This window comes from Triturus cristatus, chromosome 4_1 (assembly GCF_964204655.1).
Source record: "Triturus cristatus chromosome 4_1, aTriCri1.1, whole genome shotgun sequence".
NCBI classification, from domain to species: Eukaryota; Metazoa; Chordata; class Amphibia; order Caudata; family Salamandridae; genus Triturus; species Triturus cristatus.
Genome location: NC_140585.1, coordinates 1,139,153,567 through 1,139,177,450, shown reverse-complemented (window position 1 = coordinate 1,139,177,450; position 23,884 = coordinate 1,139,153,567). Strand labels below are relative to the sequence as shown.

General features: G+C 47.2%; 1 protein-coding gene across 2 annotated transcripts in view; it reads left to right on the top strand.

Moving 5' to 3' along the window:
* LOC146856185 (coagulation factor XI-like) overlaps positions 1 to 23,884 on the top strand; it is a 117,634-nt gene that overhangs the window by 21,272 nt on the left and 72,478 nt on the right. The window contains exon 1 of one of the 2 annotated variants that reach the window (XM_085654237.1): positions 16,695 to 16,713. The exons of the other annotated variant lie outside the window; for it this stretch is intronic. The gene's annotated coding sequence lies outside the window, so the exon portion shown is untranslated. Of the gene's footprint in view, positions 1 to 16,694; positions 16,714 to 23,884 lie in introns of those variants that run through there. 2 annotated transcript variants of the gene reach the window in all.

Genomic DNA, 23,884 nt, shown 5'->3' with positions numbered 1-23,884 from the left:
GCTATTTGGGAGATTAAGGGGGAGGGGGGGCAAGCCGACACCAGACCACTTTATTGTGTGTGAAAAAGGCCGCTTTATTGAAACAGGTGCATATCACAATTTTAACTCCTTGGCCACTGCCTTACAAAACTAACACCTCGCTATACAATAATTTCCTGACCCCTTGTTCCTTCCCCCACCCCTACGATCCCAACATCAGTTCCCCCATCCCCCAAAATACAACATAACATTCCATAACCAACAATTAACCCAATCCTACACCATGTAGCCTTTCCAACTCCCAAACTCCCCTGACCGTAACCCCTACCTGCCTTCTGTGCAACTGTAACTATCCAAACTCTAATCTAAACTTATCCAAACTGGTTACCCTTCCCTGTTCCTGGACCCAAACTACCAAACTTATAACAACAAACTCTAGCCAATCCCGGCCAATTGTCAACCACCCCGCCTGCACCTGTTCCAAGCGACAATACATCAAACTGCCCCTATGTACCTGTTCCAACAAATGCTGCCCACCAGACTTCCCAAAACGCAATCCAACAGGGCGGGAGGGGAAAATCTTTCGCCTACTGCAAGCGCTCCCAGCCACCAGGTCACCAAACCTAAAATGGTGGCTGGGGAGGCGCGTGACTGGCCTATATAGCCCTTGGGCTACTTTTTCCGAAATTGGGCTACATTTGGGCTATCCCCAAATGTAGCCCAAAACTTACAAAATGGCCGCTACGGCCACTCCCCCCCCTTCCCCCTCCCAATCTGCCCGGGGGGCAGACCTCGCTGTGCTCGGCTGCCCCCCAAGCTCCCATTGTCTCTACTACTTAATGTTTCGAAAATGTGTTCAATCCTTTCACCGGGTAGTATATCCCTACATAAAGGCATTTCCAGTAATTTGCTCTGATGATCGGGCAAAAAACAACAAAACACATTGCTACACTTCTTTTTATAGGCCAATGTCTTGTAATAGGCAACACTGTATCATTTCCTGGTGGCATAAGCTTTACTCAGTCTGTCAGGAGCATCATGGCTCATCGCCCTCTTCACCCGTTTCCACAGCGAGCCCGGTACAAAGAGGCCACCAGTCTGTGTCTTGTTTTCGTCTGTCAGATGCCTTCTGACAGTGGTGAGTTTTTGGATATCGAGGCGGTAGCCTCATTACTCCACATTCATTTTGAGTTTTTTAGTCGCTGTCTTATTGATGTGTGACGCTTTGTCACAGTTGAGGTTGGATCACAAGGTCAGCGCTGTGATAGGCCGTGGGTTGTGGTCAATTGGGTTTGCAGAAGTGTCAGCAAGTTTTTATCGCAGTCTTGTTTTCGTCTGTCAAATGTCTTCTGTCGGTGATGAGCTTTTGATGGCTGCCACGGTGGTTGCCTTCTGACAGTGATGAGTTTTGGGTGCTTGCCAGGGCGTTTTGCCATCTGGCAGTGATGAGTTTTTGGATGCTGTGTTGCTGTTTCAGTTTCACAAGGTTAGTGCTTCGATGGGCCGCGGGTAGCGGTCCAATGGGTTTGTAGAAATATCTGCAAGTTTCCTGATCAGTGGGTTTTATTTTTGATCCACTCCTTTGTAGAATGTCCTGTTGAGTTTGCGGAGATGGTCGTCCAACATCTCAACGCCTAGGTCTCTGTGGAGGTCTGCTGTTTTTGTGAAGATAAGAGCACCTGCTACAATCCGTAAGGCCCTACTCTGTAGTCTCTGTAGGTCTTTCCAATGCTGTGGGCAGCAGCCACTCCAAACTGGTGAAGCGTACGTCATAGTTGGTCGAATTATTGCGTGATTGCTCGCACCTTGCTCTGCATGGGCATCGACTTGGTCTTCAGGAGTGGGTATAATGCAGACAGTTTTGTTGCTGCTTTCTGGCAGGTCTTCTCTATGTGGTTTCTCCAGCTGAGTCCAGAGTCATTCCCAGGTAGGAGCTGCTGTTTTCCCATTTGATCTCTTCCCCATTGAGGAGGATCTGTGTGTGTTTCCTGTTCAGCTTCCTAGTGAATAATGTTGCTGTGGTTTTGCTTGTGTTCAAGGTGATCTGCCAGTCGCTGTACCATTCGGAGAGTCTGCTGAGTGATGTCTCAAGGATCTTAGCCACTTCCTTTTCGCTGAAAGATTGGGAGATGACTGCAACCAGCCCACACGTATTTCATCACGTGTGGAAAGTAATTCTGCGACTTCCTCATGGCTGAATTAGGAGGATAATGGTGGTCTTAGTCGTCACTCAGCTGGTGATAATTCCAACCCGGCTGGGCTAAACATTTGGGTAGAATTGGCTGCTCTAGGGGTATCACTAAGCCAGTTGAGAGATAAGCTACCAGCACGTTCATGTAAAATTCTGTAGTTATGGACAATCATTGAGTGCAACCGGTGTATCGGTTACGCTTCATGTTGTAGGACTTGTGAGGTGAAAATCTGTATATTGAGGAGATCTTTGGTTGGGTCAAAGGATCTGCAGCGTGTGCGCCAGACACCTCACAGCTGATCACTGTGTTCCGGGTTGTGGACACCTCACGGCTCCTATAACGTGAAGCGTAACCAATACACCGGTTGCACTCAATGATTGTCCATAACTACAGAATTTCACACAAACGTGCCGGTAGCTTATCTCTCAACCGGCTTAGTGATATCCTTAGAGTCAGCTAATTCCGCCCAAGTGTTTAGCCCAGCCGGGTTTGAATTATCACTGGCTGAGCGACAACCAAGACCATTATCCTTCTAATTCAGTCCTGAGGAAGTTGCGGAATTACTTTCCACACGTGACGAAACACGTGTCTGCTGTCCCCCCCCCCCTTTTGTTGGCTCTATGAAAAAGAATATTAAAGACTGAACAAATATCCGATTCATCAGAAGAATTTTTTTTCGAATTTGTTTGTACTATGTTTTGAGTTCCTGTAATAACTTACATACTGTCTAACTACTTTGTGTGCCCAGGATTCTGCTCTACATTGTACTTGTGAGGGACTTTCCCACACAAACTGGGGGGTTACAGGGCTTATCCCATCACCTGGCTGCACCATACTCACACGTTTCCCATACACACACTTATGTTATCTAGCAGAGCGCCTATTTCTCCCTGGCCACTAAAAACCCTCCTTTTTGAAAGTTCCTAAATAGGTATCTTAGCCATGTATGGACTTGAGATTAGGGGGCCTTTATGGGAAAGTGAGCAGAATCAAAGCAAATTACACCATGCTGGACACCTCCAGCTGTTTAGTTTGAAAAACAAAAAGGCTTTCTTACTAACGGCCTAATTTACCTTTAGGTGGGCACAGAAGACTTTGTTGGCTTGGCTGAGACTACTTCACCCGCCAATTTTAGGAACGGCCTCCGAGCTTGAAAAACATTGGCAGGAGCCACCACCACAGTGGTTCCCGTGGCTGCTTTTTTTATGCTTGATGCACATCCCCATCAATAATGGAGCTGTACATCAATTGTTTTATTTTATTTCCAAAACCAAAATCCCAAAGCTGGGATTTTGAAAATAAAAAAATTGCCCCACTCCCCATAAGAGTTAACTCTGAAGGGGTGGGGTCCTTTCACTGCAACTTACCACCAAGGACTTCCAGGTGGTGACGGGAAGTAAAAACTGACCGTATGCTCGCCCATTTAAATTAGGTGGACAGACATAGAGGTCAGCCCCTGAAGGCCCATTCTCAATCAGGGCATAACCGTGCCAGAGATGGAGTACTCATCACTATGGTTAAACCAATGATTGTCCATATATAAATCCGGCAGGAAGACCATTAACTTGGCAGTAAGGACGCTCTGTTGCTATTGCAACAGAGTATCCATACCACCACAGATGTAAATCTGGCACTACATTTTTAAAGTTAATCCACCACTTACAATGTGCTGGTTTTGGCACCTCCAGAGAGTGCTAGCTTCAAAGAACCGATATTAATCACAGTATCATAATATTGAAACTAAGCCTACTGAAGGTTGAGCTACAAAGCCATTTCAAGGCACCAACAACTTTAACCTTATCCATTCACAGGCTCTTCACGCACCACACACAACTTTCACACTGCCAGCCACATGGCCCAATCCAACAGAACTGTTTTCTCACATTAACATACCTCTGCCATTCAAGGGCCCAATGCATTCATCTGCCACAGGATGGAATCCCCATTCAAAACAACCAGTCAAGTTCAGTGACATATCAACACCATTAATATCGCTGTCATGAATATTTTTGTAAAACTTTTTTTATAAAAAACAATTAAAAAATATTAATATTGTTATTAAGAAGTAGCAGCAATATAAATAATATTTTGGGCTTATGAGTCTGGTTGTCCACGGGGCGGTAGACTCCCAATGATGGTCTCCCGACCGCCCTATTATGACTAGGGTGGTCAGGCTGCCCTGGGCCCACCGCAACTGCCAGGGAACCACAGCTCCCATACCGCTGTGCAGCGGTCTTGAGGCCGTAATATGCTTGATGGGACAGCCACCACCATCCTGCCAAGCATATTATGCGTTTACTCTCCGCCACTGTTTTCATGGCAGTGAGCCTGCCATGAAAACCATGACGGAGAGGAAACAAAGGGGGGGGGGCTACATGCCGTGTGCCCCCATGTGTGCATGCACCCCAGTACCTGCAGCAGTCTATACAAGTGTTGCCTTTGATGTTCCCATTGCAGTGCCCAGTATAGGCACCGTGCTGCAAACGCTAAAGAACAGCCCGCCAAACCAGGAGAAAACTCCTTACCTGGCTGGCAGTTCGTACATGTGTTTGGCAGTGCAGGAGCAGGGCTGTCCCACTCACGCACAGCCAAACTAGTAATGAGGCCCATATACTATAGCCACTACTATTTATGAAACCGTACAAAACATTTAACTCAGGAAAAGTACAAATTACTATTCACACTGCAATAAACACAACAGTGGGGAAAGCATTGGTTTGTGCATGGTAAAAACGAATTTGGGTGTGTTACTACCAGGACATGCAAACTATAACAGTATATGTCCTATCCTTTACTTACACAGCACCCTGCCCTTATGGCTACCTAGGGCATACCTTAGGAGTGACTATGTGTAATAAAAGGGAAGTTTAAGGCATGACAGGTAGTTTTAAATGGCAAGTCTAAGTGGCCGCAAACTGCACACACAGGCCTTACAATGGTAAGCTTGAGATCGGTTTGAAAAGCTACTTGTGTGGGTGGCACAATCAGAGCTTCAGGCCCACTAGCAACACTTCATTTACAGGCCCTGGGTATATGGTATACCCCTTTACAATGGACTTATAAGTAAACTAAATATGCCAATTGCGTATACACCAATTTTACCATGTTTAGGGGAGAAGCACATGCACTTTAGCATTGGTCTGCAGTGGTAAAGTGCCCAGAGTCTTTTGGCCAACAAACCGGTCAGAAATAGAGTAAGGCAAAAAATGTAGGATAACCTTTCAGAGGGCCATTTAAAAAAATGAACGTATCTGGTTTAGAGTGGAACCCTTACTTGTATACACTCTAAAGCTGTATACATAACTAGAAAAGCTCTCACGCAGCATATATACAACTTGATGCCACAGCAAGCACTTTTGCTCGCAATGTACTGCCCGAACAGCAGCTGCTCTTTCAATAGGATCAAGGACTCAACAATGGCTATATTATTTCCAGGAGTATAAAGCTTCGGAAACCTGGCAGACTAATGTTCCACGACAGGCCGAAATTTGAGTAACCTGTCATGGTCTGGCTGGTCCCAGGGCAATGCAGCAGAATTGTAATTGAAATGCATCATATGCTGCAATTTCATAAACCAGTCTCTGCCCTTGAATGGTGCAATGATGGGTGTTGCCCAAACCGTGCGAGTAGACCAGTAGGAATGCAAGCTTGGTTTGTTTACTAACCCCATTCTGAGCGTAAGACCTTTTCCACTCCTCAAGTGAAGTGGGCTAATCCCCAAAATAATAAATATACCCGACTCTAGTGGCTCCACCTTGGGAACAGCTGACCATCCGCAATCCACGAGCAGTAAATGTTTTGACAAAGGCATCGCTGTAAAGGGGAGGCTCTCCCCCTTACATTACATAACATATATTTGTAAAGCGCCTGTTCACCTGTAGGTATCTTGGCGCTGAATAATGTTTATTGGTATCCAACTCAATGGTACTAATGTTTTTTGACTTTCCAGCGATGCCCTTCTCAAAACTGGGGAGGCTGTCTGAGTAACAAAATCCCCACCAGACGGGCTGGAGAAACATTCCCCTTTCTCCTAGATGCTCTGCTGAGGAATAGTTAAGTCATTGCTCCAATAAGTGGGGGGTGACGTGTGGAAGCAATTCCACTTTGCCCACCAGCCGTTTCCATTAAAACATTTTTTGTTAATCTCCAGATCCTTTCTAGCCCTACCCAGTGTCTGCCAGTAGCAGATGCACTGGGGAGGGAGTGCAGTGTCAGCCCCAAAGGGATTAAATGGGAGGTTTTTGTTAAGGGAACTATGCCACAATCTTGGTAGGTACAGTGAAAGGAAAGGCTGTAGGATGTCCTTTTTTCTATCCCAATTTAAATACCTGTAAAGCACAAATGAAGCACATTTTGTTGGCACTTCTGAAGTGTGGTGAGAGATTTGAATAGGATCACAACAAATCAACGCTCTGTGACGTGCCGTAGAAAGCTGATTCCCACGCATTATCGCTTCTGCGCTGTATAGCTTTATTAGTAAGATTGTATTTCTCTGCAAATGTAGTGGCCATTTTTACAGAAAATGTAGATTCTGGAAACAACAGGGTGCTACCAAACCATGCATTAGTGATATATTTGCAACAGTGTGCTTCAAAATGCACCACCTGCTGCGTACCACTCCCTTTACCACACTCTTGCAGAATAAATCTGCTACACTTGTACTTTGTGTGATGTTGGATTTTTCACAAATCTGTGACTTCAAAGATCTGACATTGATGGCAACACTTCGGCTCTGAAAATTGTTCCAGCACCACTTGATAAGCAGAGTGGCGGTGGCGATGGGAAAGGTATTTCATTGCGTACATGAGTGCTCATTCCAGTCACGGCCGGCATGACTCGTGGGTGGGGGGTTCGCATGGGGGGAGTTTAAATAATAATAAAAAGACTTAACTTCCCTGGTCCCGCGACGTCGCAGCTCCTGGTAGGGTCCTGTTTTCCTGCTCTCCTGCTGAACAGGAAGCAGGCAGCCTCTCCTCTCCCCTAAGCCAATCGCAACGCTGCAATGGCAAGTGTTGTAATTGGTGGGGACGGCACCAGGTCAGGCGCCTTTGGGGAGACAATTTTCTTGATGCAGTCCGCATGGAGAAAAGGGTGAGTATGCATGACTGGTTTGGATGGCCATACTTTCTATCGGCTGGTGTCATTGTCCTTGGTAAATGCTGGCTTCGATTTATTATGAGGCTTGTTAGTCCCTCCTTATTACCGCCCTGTCTCCATTTGGTACCGCCCATGAGGGCTCGAACTTTTACTGTGTCCTAACTCTGGAGTGTTCATTACCAGTTCTGAGAACTATTTACTTCAATAAGGTACACAGCACATACGGGGTGCCAGCTTCGGTAATGGTGGCCGCTTCCTAACGTAATTTGCATTTAGTTTTCTGCAAACTTTAATACAAAGGGTGGCGTGAGACTTATTGCATTGTTTCACAGCACTTCTAATTAATGCTCTGAATATTTCGTTGGCCTGAAATAAATTATTTTAATGTTGGCTAGAGACATTGGTGCCACCAGTTAAAGATTTTGAAAATTCGGGCCCATGTTTGTGATGGAGAGGGCCGCTTCTATTTAAATCAGTGACAGATGTGTGACCTCTCCTAACCAAACAGATACAGGCATTACATGGGCAGGATCAGTTCATCCACTCTGTTTCCTTGCGTTTAGAGTTTGGCCTCTTTCCTGCCATAGATACACATAGCTGTATTTGGGTGTCTGTTGCAATGACAAAGTGTTGCGTACATATCTGGAACATGGGCCAAGATTATGTAAGTGTGTGCATAAGTCGAATGCCCATTCTCCTTGTTCTGTAGCGAGCACAACCTTTATGACGAGGATGAAAAGGTGCAGGAGGCTAGCCCCACCTTCTGATATCCTATGTTCTTTTCTGAATCTTAATTGCATACCAAGAGAACAATTATGAATGGACGTGAGCTAAATATGGACCCCCCCCACACACACACACATCTCCAAGTACGCCCAGCCGCCCGTACGCAGCGCTTGCCTATGGATACTGGATAAATGGCGGCGCCAGGCCCTGGCTCCCTGACCGCCCCCCCCCTTCCTTGAGAGCTGTGTTTGCGAAGCCTGCTTCCCCACATGCACTGAATTACTTCGGGATGACGGCTTGTGAGTTAAGTCTGCAGACTCTGGTAGCAATAAAAGTGGAACCGAATACTTAAACCAGCGCCTTAGTGGGTCTCCTTGGAGATGGATGTTTTAGGGGTAGGGTCAGTGGTCGAAGTGGGGGGAAAAAAAGTAGGGGAACTGTGGGTGGAGAATTGGGAGGACAGGATTAACCAGAGGATTGGATCAGTGGGCGGAGTCAGGGGTGTGGCTAGAAATAGCAAAACATACCAATTTTTAGTATGTTTGGGATTTCACTGACCAGTTACAGCTTATAACTTTATTTAATTCAAACAATGGATTAGCATGTTTATTTGAGGTTTAATTCAGGAAAAAGCAAACACTCCTAGGGAATGCAGGTTTATGTAAAGCGTACGAAATATAAGCAGGAACAACGTGTTACCTTAATGCTTTTACTATCACTGTTCAGAAGTCCATGAGTATTTTTTGTCTCAAACATTGAGGACACGAATACAGGGCTCCTCCTGTACACGTGTTAAGCAGGGCCCAGAAGAGAAAGGGACTCTTCAGGAGAATCTGATCTGACTCTCAGAAACCGAAAAGGGCTCCTTCATATTCATGTCAGCCAGCTAGCTGCTCAAACATAGTATAGTGCATATGTATTCAAGTGTCCTTTCATTCGGGAAGTGAACACAAAGCAGTAACCCACTGAACTAAGCACATAAAATATTGCTCTTTTATATGCAAGGTAGACGTTCTTTGCAGCAGGCATATTACCCATCTGCGATACCTTAGATGAGTCAACACCGCCACTAGACAAACCACTCTCCCATCTCTCTTCAGCAGGTACATTGATCACCAGAGTTATCTTGGCACTTTTATTGTTGATCGAAACCTGCTGAATATACAAAGAATTTTGCAGTGTTTTTAAAACTCCTGCACCGCTGCAAAACCGGCCCTCACAAACTAAACCGGCCCCCTACCCTTCCAGTCGCCCTGGGAAACTCCTGATGCCTGGATCGGCCAGTACGGCCTAGTTACTTTCAACCCTTTTTCAATGCCATACTGCAGATATGTATGGTTATTTGATATAAACATTACGGATCACTGTTATGACACGGATTCTTCCTGAATATTCTTTGAATTGGGTTCCTGCCTGAATGATACACCTCTGGGTAGACCTGAGGTAAGCACATTAATGTTGTTCATAAGGACCCTCACACAGGACCACTTACCTTTGTGACCTTCCTGTACAATTCCTGCCTGTGCTTTACTATGTATAATCTTTTTGGCAGACGTTTTAAAGTTTGCACCTTTAACATCTTTCTAACAAGCAATATAATAATGTTTTTTTAACTTCTAGACAATTTTGTCAATTTTGTTTAGAGCCGTGCCGTACAGAATAGAAGTAAAGGCAGAATGCAATCATCTGTTCTGAAGTCCTGTGACTTTGAGTTGAAGAGAAGTTGTATTGTGCAGAGATGGGTTTGGGTCCAGGCTGGGGTAACTCCCAGCCGAACCCTTGCTGAGGCAGAGGTTCCTGTGTTGTGCCAGAGGCTAAGCTCTCCTCTCGCTGGTTCAGAGACACACTTGCCATAAGTGGATTGGAAGCTGCGTGACCCAGACGGTGCTTTGTAATGTAGAGGATCACCCAGCTCTTCAGGGTAGGAGCCGTGTGTCCTGCCTCTTCATGGCCTTTCTACTAGTCCCAGATTCGGCGGCACTGTCTAATCCCACATCTCTTGTGTTCACCGTGTTTGCAGTTTAGGGTGCACAGGTACCCCGTTCGGTGTAGTCGGTTTGTTAAAATTAGTTTGTGTGCCCTCACTGCACCACAGCATCCTCTACACAGAGGATTTTACACTCCTTGTTCTGGAATCCACTGCTAATCAAGGGCCGATATTGCATTGTCAACAATCTGCTCTGCTCTATTGTGTCACCAGTTAATTCTGTCTTGTGTTCGAACACCCTCTTGTGCACAGCACTCTGAGACCTGATTGTGCGCAGTTTGCATTTTATAAAACAATAAATGGATCTTTGGTGTGGCCAGGCGCGGCATCACGACGTTCAGGAGCCATCGTATGCACTAGCTCATAGAAGTAAGTCATCTGCTGGCCGCTTCAGAGCACTGCAAGGGTATAGGAGAGGGCTGTGTGGAGTTGGTGGTGGGAATGAGCTTTATGGTTGATTACGCCACTTCGAAGCACTGATGGAGAGGAGGAGAGTTAAGTGTAGGTATGCGCGAGAGAAAACATAATTGAAGAGGGGTGTTGGGGAAGCAGAAGGGAACACTGCTTCTATGTGTGCCACCCTTCACTAGTCAGGGCTCCATTCACACATAGGAAGGACTCTTAATTGAGACCGCAAGGGCATCCAGGCTGCTGAGAATCGAGTGGGTAACTGGGGAGGGGGGTCAATAGAATGGGCAAGACTCTTCCTGGTGGGGGTGGGTCTCAATGGACCCCCTCAGAGTTCTGAGACACGAGTGTCTCTTAAAATGAAGTTAACATTAGACAGGTGGCTTCATCTCTCGTCTGCCTTCATCACATCCATCCTATAATTGTCCATATTTTAGCCTCTTCCGTGCGCACGACAGCCGGGAGCCGTCACGTGTCACGGTGGGCGTGTGCGCACAATGGCTCCCGGCCGTCGTAATCCCTGCCCACTAATACAAACGCCCGCACGGCGCGGGAATTCCCCGCGCATGGAAGGGGTTAAGGGTAATAACAGTTTCATGCCTAGTTGCAACCCACGCTTCCAAGCATTGTAAACAATATATGTTACTGTTACCCTGTGAAATGAAATTTAATTTACCATCCTTTGAAGGATTGAGGTCTCAGTTAGCCTTTCTGTGGTTCCGACTAATGGCCCGGCGATCTCAGCGGTGGATTCACCCTGCCGAATATCCGCACCTGCAACCACCGTCTCAAATTAAGCACTGGCTTCAGGCTTCATCATGAACTGAACAGGGACAGCGCAGTCACTTTAACTGGCTGTCTTGAGTGCAGAGGCACAGGTGCGAAACACTATGGACCAGGCCTTGTGATCTGCACAAGTGGCATGTAGTTTTTCTGGGAATTTTTGTACCAATATTTGGACCCTACCACTGGTAGAAAAATAAAATGTTATGATTAGCTGATTTATCAGTGCAAATTTAGATTTGTAACTGATTGTCAGTGCATCGTTCACTGTAAAATGTTGTCAAAGCCTGTACACAATTGTCCAGCAAGTTAATTACACATGATTTGGCACTTGACCTGGTTCTCAAAGCTCCACCCCTGTGCGCCCCTCTTCCTGAGTAAATGCGCTCTTCTGTATCTGTGCAACCATTGTGGTAGTGTGTGCCATGCATGGCTTCCACCTAGTAAGCAACACAAAGCACACTGAAACAGCTAGCAGGCACTATGGACCATATTTCTAAGGTGCCAACATACCTTAGCGAATTGATACTCGTCATTGACGTCTCATGTGTATGGATCATGCAGACAAAGCCAATTGATCCTTCCCAGGTCGGTTAATTTGAGTATCGCTAGATTGGATACTTAATGCTTAGAAACGGCAGAAGTTGTATAAAGCGCTTTGCAACTAAATATTGACGTGTACACGAGTCAAGTTGAACTGATGTTGCAATTTACCAATGAACCACAGGGTGGCGCTGCAACGCTGGCTTTGCAATAGCACAGCTCACGTGCATGGAAACTGATTCTTTTTCGTATTTACAGTATTTTGTCAGCCCTTTGTCTGTCTGACCTCTACCCTGCTTCAGAGTAAACGAGGCTGCTACTGAGGAGCAACTGTAGAAGTAGCCATTTCGGTGCCTGACAAGACTGAAACGGAGGAACCAGGATCGGGTCTGGCAGGAGGCTCAAGCATCCTATGATTCTGGGCAAGTCTCCTCGTGCCTTTATTAATAATTTAAAAAAAATGCAAGTATTTGCAATGCAATAGGCCCCACATTACTAAACGTTTGAGCTTTTGGCGTGCATTATTATGTGCAACGGCAATAGGTCAAACTTTCAGTAATGTGAGACCTATTGCATTGCAGATGCTTGTTTTAAAAGACCACAGTGCTGAGCACAGACAACGCAGTGGTACACATTAAAAAACAGAACAGAAGAAACACCTGATAAGACATTTGACATTTTCCAGTTATTTTAAAAAAAATAATGCACTGGGTATTTCTTTTCCTCAACTTACTTGATTATTCAAGAGCGTGGAGTGCAGAGGCAGTTCAGGCTCGTCTTGCAGGTTGATTATTCAAGAGCGTGGAGTGCAGAGGCAGTCCAGGCTCCTCTTGCAGGTTGATTATTCAAGAGCGTGGAGTGCAGAGGCAGTCCAGGCTCTTCTTGCAGGTTGATTATTCAAGAGCGTGGAGTGCAGAGGCAGTCCAGGCTCCTCTTGCAGGTTGATTATTCAAGAGCGTGGAGTGCAGAGGCAGTCCAGGCTCCTCTTGCAGGTTGATTATTCAAGAGCGTGGAGTGCAGAGGCAGTCCAGGCTCCTCTTGCAGGTTGATTATTCAAGAGCGTGGAGTGCAGAGGCAATCCAGGCTCCTCTTGCAGGTTGATTATTCAAGAGCGTGGAGTGCAGAGGCAGTCCAGGCTCTTCTTGCAGGTTGATTATTCAAGAGCGTGGAGTGCAGAGGCAGTCCAGGCTCCTCTTGCAGGTTGATTATTCAAGAGCGTGGAGTGCAGAGGCAGTCCAGGCTCCTCTTGCAGGTTGATTATTCAAGAGCGTGGAGTGCAGAGGCAGTCCAGGCTCTTCTTGCAGGTTGATTATTCAAGAGCGTGGAGTGCAGAGGCAGTCCAGGCTCTTCTTGCAGGTTGATTATTCAAGAGCGTGGAGTGCAGAGGCAGTCCAGGCTCTTCTTGCAGGTTGATTATTCAAGAGCGTGGAGTGCAGAGGCAGTCCAGGCTCCTCTTGCAGGTTGATTATTCAAGAGCGTGGAGTGCAGAGGCAGTCCAGGCTCCTCTTGCAGGTTGATTATTCAAGAGCGTGGAGTGCAGAGGCAGTCCAGGCTCCTCTTGCAGGTTGATTATTCAAGAGCGTGGAGTGCAGAGGCAGTCCAGGTTCCTCTTGCAGGTTGATTATTCAAGAGCGTGGAGTGCAGAGGCAGTCCAGGCTCCTCTTGCAGGTTGATTATTCAAGAGCGTGGAGTGCAGAGGCAGTCCAGGCTCCTCTTGCAGGTTGATTATTCAAGAGCGTGGAGTGCAGAGGCAGTCCAGGCTCTTCTTGCAGGTTGATTATTCAAGAGCGTGGAGTGCAGAGGCAGTCCAGGCTCCTCTTGCAGGTTGATTATTCAAGAGCGTGGAGTGCAGAGGCAGTCCAGGCTCCTCTTGCAGGTTGATTATTCAAGAGCGTGGAGTGCAGAGGCAGTCCAGGCTCCTCTTGCAGGTTGATTATTCAAGAGCGTGGAGTGCAGAGGCAGTCCAGGCTCTTCTTGCAGGTTGATTATTCAAGAGCGTGGAGTGCAGAGGCAGTCCAGGCTCCTCTTGCAGGTTGATTATTCAAGAGCGTGGAGTGCAGAGGCAGTCCAGGCTCCTCTTGCAGGTTGATTATTCAAGAGCGTGGAGTGCAGAGGCAGTCCAGGCTCCTCTTGCAGGTTGATTATTCAAGAGCGTGGAGTGCAGAGGCAGTCCAGGCTCTTCTTGCAGGTTGATTATTCAAGAGCGTGGAGTGCAGAGGCAGTCCAGGTTCCTCTTGCAGGTTGATTATTCAAGAGCGTGGAGTGCAGAGGCAGTCCAGGCTCCTCTTGCAGGATGATTATTCAAGAGCGTGGAGTGCAGAGGCAGTCCAGGCTCCTCTTGCAGGTTGATTATTCAAGAGCGTGGAGTGCAGAGGCAGTCCAGGCTCTTCTTGCAGGTTGATTATTCAAGAGCGTGGAGTGCAGAGGCAGTCCAGGCTCTTCTTGCAGGTTGATTATTCAAGAGCGTGGAGTGCAGAGGCAGTCCAGGCTCCTCTTGCAGGTTGATTATTCAAGAGCGTGGAGTGCAGAGGCAGTCCAGGCTCTTCTTGCAGGTTGATTATTCAAGAGCGTGGAGTGCAGAGGCAGTCCAGGCTCTTCTTGCAGGTTGATTATTCAAGAGCGTGGAGTGCAGAGGCAGTCCAGGCTCTTCTTGCAGGTTGATTATTCAAGAGCGTGGAGTGCAGAGGCAGTCCAGGCTCCTCTTGCAGGTTGATTATTCAAGAGCGTGGAGTGCAGAGGCGGTCCAGGCTCCTCTTGCAGGTTGATTATTCAAGAGCGTGGAGTGCAGAGGCGGTCCAGGCTCCTCTTGCAGGTTGATTATTCAAGAGCGTGGAGTGCAGAGGCGGTCCAGGCTCCTCTTGCAGGCCCCCAGTGCAGGGAAAAGAGCAGAGCTGTAAAGGAGGGCTGGGGACCTCTGGGCAGCCACGCAGACACATTTTCAGGAGAGGCTGGTGGGGCTGGGTCAGCTGTGGGTACATCGACCAGCGGAGGGGTTCTGCTACAGCAGCCACAGTCCTCCTATTCTCCAGTTCTGGCTGGGTGGATAGCAGATTTACAGCAAGCCACGAATCACTTATCTTCCTTTCCAGGTGCTGTCGTTCAGTCTGCATGAGCCTGAAAATAAAGGGCAGGGGAGGTCAAGGGCGGGGCCACCAAAGCATCCTCATGTGACCATTGCATTGGTCGCAGTGGGGGCAGGCAGCGTCCTCACAAACTGAAGTGTGAATCACGGCAGCAGCAGGGCCATCAGAGGTAGCAGTTTTCGCGCTAACTTAAGACTGATGGCCCTTTCAGGGTTGCTTTGCAGACCCCTAGATACAGAGGGGGAGGAGGTCGTGGGCACTGCAGAGCCCTTCCTCGATGTGCACGACACAGGCTGAATCAAAAAGTTATCGTTTTTAAGTCGGACTATTCTTGCCTTACCGAGATCCTTTTTTTAAAACGTAGTAGGGGAACAGACAGATTTTTAGGTCTCGCCTAGGCAGCGCTTGCGCTGTCTCGTTGAGACATGCAGTATACACTATAGTGTATATAAGCTCCGCCCACTCTCCACTAATCTCCACCCATCATTGTCATTGGCTGGTGTCTTAAATAGTGGCTTCTGATTGGTTGTAGGCTTGTTAGTCCCTCCTTATGATGGACATGTCTTCATTTGTGTCCTTCCACGGCTATTGGCCCCTTTACTGCACAGACTACTTTCTTCCGATGCCTTCTCACAACCCCATTGCCAATGCTTGTTTAATTTGTCTCTCCCTACAATGCTTGTTTTATTTGTTTCTCCACACTCTGAGATCTCTGTTTAATTATTTAGGATTAACACAGCCCAAGTCTCGCTTTAATTATTTATATTTTATGATTAATACAGCCCACACCGAGGACCTTCTTTTAATTATTTATAATTAATACACCCCAAGCCAGGATTGAACTCTGCTCTCCAGCTTCAAAGTCGGCAGCCTTATATGTTGCGCCACCGCTCCTCGCTTCAAGACAAGCCCTTAAAGGGATTTATCTTTGTTTTCATTGCGTGCATTTCACAGTGCCCCGGGGGCACAAGCAGGAACCTAGTAGAGTGCTTCTCTATCACAATGCACTTTTTGGTCCCCCCGGGGCACAAGCAGGCATCCACTTCAGCATGCCTAAGCAAGCGTGTGAGGAGTGGATGCGTGCGTGTGTGTGCGTGCGCACGCGAGGCTGTAGGAGTGGAGGGATGGCGAATTTCGTGACCTCAGCTCTGGCTGCGTCACTGAGTGCTGCAGCGCTAAATTGTTACAATTGCGGTCTCACTCAGTCGCCTGCCAGCATTAATTAATTATTTACTGGGCCACCCGTTGCGCCGTGCGCCAGGCTGTCTGAGTCAGTCACTGACTGACACAGCCCACACTCTGCCGATAAAACATAGGAGGTGCAGGGGCCTGCCCATTGTCCCCCCCCCCCGCTGCCCCCTCCCGCAGTTCGTCACTTTTCGTCCCCCAATTACCCCCTCCAGGCCTGTTCTTGGTTTTTTAAATGCCGTCACTCTCATTTGTAATGCAATACGTCTCGCGTAAATACGAGCCGTATTGCATTGCAAATGCTTGTTTTTAAAGTAGTTCGTTCTGACACAGGATCGTACAGTGTCCGTGCAGAAGCATGCGCAGTCATTTAAATTTAACATGCGCGCAATGCCGGTCGCTAATTACAGCATACGCATGCGCGCCATAGTGTCACATTCCTGAGTCTGCTTTAGATGCGATGCAAGGAAAATACTTTTATTATTACAGCCAAGACGAGAGTTCTGACCCGCTATGGCAGCCTTCCGGAGGCTTGAGTCACTAGAAATGTATGCTGGTCCCCTTTCGATTTCCTTTCTGAACAGGAAGTTGTGCCCATGTATCGGAACCTGCGCCTGCAAACGGGACTGCAGCGAAACATGGGACAGCGAGGAAAAGTTACTGTGCTTGGTGGAGTGCAAAATCGGTGCTGGGCTCATAGACGAAAGGAAGGAGGCAGACGCATCTCGTGCGTGTTTATTTATTTATTTTGTTTATCTTTGTTTTATCTTATCGGGTGTTATTTTTGCCTTTTCTTGCCTTCTTAGAGGCTCGGCACAAAGCGCCTAGATCAATCTTAAGAAGCGGGAGCCCACCTGTCTAAACATGTGTGACTTGAATGCTGTTTTTTTTTTTGCCCTTACAGGATTGTTTTAATAGTGGACGAGCACACCCTTCAATACAGCAGACTGCTGTGAATGTAGTGCTTTGCAAAAGCGAGTGGTAGCTGTGGAAATCCACCAGGGCACAGAAGCATATAAGCTAAATGAAATGGGCTCAATACAGTAGTGATCGTCAGGTTTAATTTGTTTGATTAGCACATGAATGTGTGAGAATAGATGTCACATGAATATGCTGACGCTATGTTGTTAAGAGTAGATATATTATAAAGCAGTTTACTGCTTGCACAAAGTGTTTGGATAAATATGGCCACTCACTTCCATGGCTCCCCGAGGCTCGTTTCTAAACCGCTGTGTGCACCCCTCAGTCAGCATGGGCAGTAATTTAATGACTAATAGCAGGGAGGAGTGTTAGAACAGCTCCCCATTACATGATAACAAGCAGTGGACAGGGTACCGACATGGCGTTTGATGACTGTGTCCACTGTTAAAAGGTGATAGTTGGACAAGAGAGGTAACACTATGGTGTATGTACGATGCTCGTGTGCAAACCGTGGTCAGTGTGGCAGGAAAGGATAGGCATGAGGTGCGAAATTTGAATTTACTTATTTAAGATTTTGTAGAAGTTGAATCAGATCCTCAGGAAGATGGGGGCAAAACAGTTCTCAACACAATGATATGCAAACAAAAGTCATGTTTTTAAAACTCGATTTTAGTACATATGTGATCACTCTTGTAGGGGGCCGCACACAGTTGAAGGTGTATGAATGAGACTGTGGCAAATAATTTAAATGCAAGGAAGACTTGGCATTGCGATGCACGAGTAGAAATGAGAGAGAAGTACAAGAGAAACTGCAACATCAGGATGCTGTGAGGCGCGACCGTCGTGTAGGTTGCATTTGGAAGGATGGTAAACAAGAGATAAGCAGTGAAAGTTGAGCAAGAAGTTAGAAATCAGGAGAGTAGAGAACAAGTTTGTTTGAGAATAACAGGACATTTTAGTGCGCTTGAGGTTTTGTGGCAGTGGCATTGCAGCATCACACTTTTTGTTTTAAACAGTGCCAACTTCAAAAGCCAAGTTTAAAAAACTCTGAGACTAAGGAGCCTGGACCGCATCTTAAGTTCCTGCTGTTGTGCAATTTGTTTTAGAAATAAGCAAATTAGTGCTACAGAAGTTTACGTACTTATAAATCCCTTTCTGACTTCCCTGACGTCTGTCGCTGGTTAGCAGTGCAGCCTGGGCTGCACCTTCTCATGCAGGGCACTTCACAGTGGTGGTGTAAGCAGTCAACGAAATCCATATTTCTTAGTGTCAAGTTTGGACACTTCTAACTGTTGCTGCTCTTATTGTTCTGGAAAGAACGCCAAGCGCAGATTTTCTAAGGAGTGTTAATGTTAATGATTACATCTGAAAGGCCTCTCTGCCCTCTCCCCCTCTGGGCTGTATAACCCTTCATTGCCTATGAGAAAGAAACGTAAGAAGGCCAGGAACTAACATTTATGTAGCATTTCACAACCCCATTCTTTGGTTGGAGGACAGAGGTAACCATCTTTTATTTTAGATTTCTTCAACCAAGCACTCTTAAACTATACTGCCTACCAGTATGGATGACATGTGACTCCTACACTTTCAGTCCTTTGGCTTATGTAACATTTCCTATACACTGATTTACACACATATGATTGATTGTCTCTGTGTAATGTGTGTGTGATGCAAAGTGCTCGGACACCCTACACTGGTATGAGTGGCGTTATATAACTAATTCAATGCAGCTTGAGAGTGTGTGGTTATGGTGACTTGGTCACTGTTAAAGGGTGCTAGTGAGAGAATCCGTGGTGCAGGTGGTCATTGGGGGGGCGCCAACAAACATTGTCGCACAGGGCGCCACCAGCACTAAAGCCGGCCCTGATAACAGCAGTAACATAACAGAAGAATAGGCAGCCGGAACGAATGCGCATCCGCGCATAACTTCCTGAGACAGATCAGCGCATGTACAACCCCCACACTGTATAACTAATTCTGCCGTGAAATTTAACGCATGCGCACCACCCATAAACAACAATTCTCCCTCTAGTGTCTTAATTTTGTTTTTAATGCACTTCCACCACTCGCTACATCCAACCATTTATCTGTTGCTCTGCTCCGTTTTCAGAAGCAGAGCCATGAACAGGGGACAAACTCCTCGATAAAACACACTTTACTATGTAAAAATTGAAAGCCTGCCCTGTGCGCTTGAATTTTCGGATATATCCCCAACACATTTGCGCCCGCCTCCGGCCAGACATGCTATGGCCATCACGAGTAGGTTATTGTGCATTTCCATGCGCCTTCTGCTTAATCCTCCGTCTGCTCTTCCACTGGGGTTGCAGCTAGGAGCCTGCGGTGTCCGTGATGTTAGCGTGTACCCCAGCAAACGCAGGTAAGTGCCGATAGGAACAGAAATTAGGATGTAGCACATGCTCAGTTAAAGCCGGCAAACAATAGCACTGCTTTGTGAGCCCGTAAAATCTACCCATCTCTGCTGCCTGAGATGGTGAGATTTGTGGTGCCGTTTTGTAATGTGGTAAAGAGCACCTGCCCCTGGCACTCCTGGTCTGGATCCGAACCTGTAATGTGCAGGATGCACACACAGCTCCTGAAGTGTTTAACACACTGAGCTACCTTATCCACTTGCATCATGGCGGCTTCATTTCATGACGTGTTGCTCCATCTTAGCATTTGCCTCTGCACTCCTACCAAGCTTGTGCTCTCTTATTCACAATAGGGCCCCTCCTATTCCCCCCTCACAGATTGGTTTCCATCTCCTCACGTTCTCCTGCCTCTTTTAGAGTATTGGACCCCGCCAGCCCGGTGGTATCGCTGCTGGCCTTTAGCTGCAAACAATGTGCTGTATGGTAAATGCTTATAAGGCCTCAAAGGCGAGACCGATTGCATTGCAAATGCTTGTTTTTTAAGTAAGGGCATGTGCCCTTCTGATCCTGCGCACTTATACCACTGGGTGGGGTGAGCAACAGGGACCTCTTTTGGGTGTGTGGGTGCCAGTCGAGGCCTTGTGGTTGGGTACCAGCCAATAACAGCGTGAGGCAGAAAGGCCACATCTGATCCTGCTCTGTAAAACTCCAAGCAGATGTCGGGGTTCGTGGGGGGCTCCCCAGGCTTCCGAGCTGTAGGGTCCATGCAGAACATGTCACCCTCCCTGCCTAGCCCGGGGGAGGTTCTGAGTTTGAGTCGGAGCAGGAGTGAGTGAAACAGCAGGAGTATGGAAATGGAAATGGACTATTTTTGTTGTTGTTTTTTTGTTTGTGGTATGGGTGAACCCGAAACCTTTACATTTTACCTGGTAAACCATGAGTGCTCAGAGGCCATGCTCTTCTCTGCCCACCCCTTTTGTCCTGGTCCGCGGGTTTGCTGCCTATATCCCATCGGGGTAGGACGGCTAGCCAAGGTAGAGTCTTTGACCCTATACTAGAGGGTGGTGACTCTCTGTGGGTCAGTGTGTTCCCAGGGGCATAGCTTGGTCAGTGAGACTGAGGGGGGGGGGGGGCTTCAGGTTTTCCAACAATCACCCTGGCACATAATGTTAAAATACATTATGACGAGCAGGGCGCATGAAAGGGGCAGTAGAAGTGGCGGAATGCGGATTGGTAGGGGGTACTAAGTGAGTGAAAAAACTATTTTGTAAAGTAGCCAACATTTTAAAGGTTTTAAAAACTTAGTGTTTGTGTACTACTCTACCCCCCCCAAAAAAAAATCCCCAGTGCTCTCCATGTTGCTCCCTTGTCCCTCCCCAAGCTCTTTTTTTGCTTTCTCCACCCTGCATTTTTTTCTTTGTCCTCTCTCAAAGCCAAGCCAAAAGGGCCTGTGTATCGTTTTAATTTGGTTTTTTTAGTTAATGTTTTATTTTTTGAGGGCCTGGGCGTTGCCTTTTGCTGTCGATCCGTCTCATATTGTAAAAGGTGTTTGCACAACTAAAGTTCAATTTTTTGTTTTTAACCGCTTTTAATGGCATCTGCCATCTTGGATCAGTAAAGAAAAAAAGGGCAAGCGCCTTCATGGAGATGCACCTGTCTAGGTATGGTATGCCGCCCTCCATCCCGTGATGCAACACCACATCAGCAAAAACCACTGGCAAAGCCAGTGTGCCTAAATGTCAATACCTATTGGCTTTGAGAATTATTGTTTGAACAAAGCGACCTTAGCAGAGCCAACAAAAACATGCCTCGGCTTATAGAGCATAGTGCTGTCTGCATATGCTTCTAGGCACTTGAAATTGAAATGTCGATGTTTCATGTATCTCACTTAAATTGGAGCGGTTGTCTGTTTCCGATAGACCCCATTATAGGCAGGCTGAAGAAGAGGGGTTGGCACACTTAGATTTGCCCAAGATCACACCGTTTGCTGAACTAATGGATGGTGCATAACACATCTGGTCTCCTGCGTCTTTAGCTGACCGTTTACCCACTAATCCACCTATTCTCTAGGGGGTGAACGAAAGATTGCACAAGAGGTGGCAAAGGACACAAAGGCTAATTGTATGGGCCACGGGGGAATGTGACACCAGCTTCTTGCCAACAATGGGGACAATTACACTGCTCATCCTGCCAGGGCCTTGCCAAGTCTTTGTATGAGGAGGACAGGAGAGTGCTTTTCTCTTCCAACCGCTGCCCTGAAGGATCCCCTGTGCTGGTGTTGCACAGGTGATGGGCGGAGAAGGTATTTAAGGGATATGTTTGTGTTTTTAATAGGATTTCTGCACGACGGGTGGGGCGGCTTACTGATGGATCTGGTGATTTTTTACCTCAATGAGGAGTGGATCTGAAGGGGTGATGGGTTTGGGAAAGTCCAACAGACATCATACCAAGGCCAATAGGTTTGGGGAACAACCAGTCACCTGTTGAGTATGTAGACCTATAGGGCGGGCAGGAATGGGTCTCACCTGGCCAAGGTTGCATAACATGAGGGATCCCTTGAGGAATAAGGAATGGTCTCCTAGACGGACCCACCCCATCACTTCCCATTGGCCACTGCGCTCCACAATCCCTGTAGGTAACTAGCCACTTTCGGTTCAACAATGCTATAGTCTTAAACTTTCCCAGACTAGGACCAGCTGGATGCCCACATCCGTGGCAGATGCCTCTGACCAAAGAGATTGGCCCTTGCAGTGCTGGTGTATGCAGGTGGTGGGCACCAGCATTCATTTTTGAAGGCTGAGACTGATTTTTCATCATCAGACTTCAGGCCAAGCCAGAGATGGAGGCAGAAAAAGGTGAAGGAAAGAGGGAGAGAAACAATGGTGACAAATGAAGCTAGCAGGAATAAAAAAAAACCCACAAGAGCAATGGTGCTGGATCAGTTTTCAGACTGGGTGTCCTGGCCATTAAATCCACAAAACACAAATGGTGAATGGGGGACTACATGCAGTTAGTCTAACCACTGCCAATCGCTCAGGTAGCTTTCCAACCCATCCTTCATGTGCCCTCCGTGCCACCTCAGTTTAGACCCAGTGATATGCATATCAGTCTTGACCCTGCTCCAATGGGAACACTCCAGTCCCAACTGCCAGGCCTGGTCCTCCCTGAACCAGAACACAAGCATCCAAGGACCGGTTTTGCCCTAGTTATGGGCTCATCAGTGTTTCTTGCACCGCCCTCAGTGTCATGGGTGTGGCCAGACATGGGTCACTGTCAGTGGAACTAAGATGTACCCAGCTGCTGAGCCCCTAACTAGGGTAAAACCGTCCTTCCTCCTGGGGGAGTGCCCTGCTGGTGAAATGGCCAGTCATAATGCAAAATGATGGGGCCCCGGTGCAGAATGTGATGCTTGCTATATGTCTTGCAGACAAAAATTGACACTGGGTGGGGCTGGAGGGCTAAGGCCCCATATGACGCCACTGTGGAGGGAATGGATGTGTCTCGTGCTGCCCTGGGTACATACAGAAGTACCCATGAGTGGGCACCATTTCTGTACACGCTGCCTGATGTAGCACAGTGGCTCAGGGGCAAGTGATGTGCAGCACAGAAGGTACTGCGCACCACACGGGTGTAGAACATATTACATGCTAATGTGGAGTAAAGTAAAAAACAGTGGTGAAGCTCCTCAAGTGCCTTAAATGCAGCCAGCCGAGCTGAAATGACTGCTATTGTAATGCCAGCCCACCCCTTTCTCCAAGGCCCCCTGAAGACAGGTGCCCCGAGGTTTAGGTCACTATCTGGCACAAGTACCACATTAGGCTGCATATCCCAGGTGCAGTATTTATAACTAGTTTGCTCACAGGGACTGGTGCACATTTCCTTGGATACATCCGTGCTTTGCAGTGATGGAGAGCTATTGCTGCTGAGAGCTGTGCCAGGACAAAGAGGTGGAGCATCTTAACGGTCCCTCTTAAGGACCAGCAAACACAATTTCTAAGTGGCCGATGTATTTGACATTGCATTGCAGGTTACACGATTCCGCATAAATTTATACAAAAGATTGTGCACAATTATGCGGATCTAAATGGAAATCCGCATAGCACTCCTACATACGAGCATGTACAGGAGTAAAACAAGCAAGATGTAAATTGGATACGTTTTTGTAAAGTGGGCATACTGTTCCATTTTCCTCAAGAACACTGATTACTCCCTTGATGTTTGAACTCTGTTTCTGAATTACCCGCCTGCCTTGCGCATGATCCAAATCTCGTCACACTTTCTGTAAAAGTCTTCATTACCCCAGAGCATTCTGGGATGAGTATGACCGCCCACCATCTGGGTCACGGCCTCCTCCATTATTTCAACCCAGTGATATGGTTGTGTTTCAATCTTATCTGCCTCCATTTCTCACCTCCAGCCTATGCAGCTTGAAACCCCAGCTTCTTTCTGAGACACATTTTTAATGCTGACCATAGACCAAGGGTGTTCAAGGTCCGAGCCAAATCGGTTCCAAATGTTGAGGATCACCACTGACTGTAGATCAATTATACATTTTTGCTTGAAGGCATCCTGCAAACCTATATGGATATGCTCATCCCTGACACACTT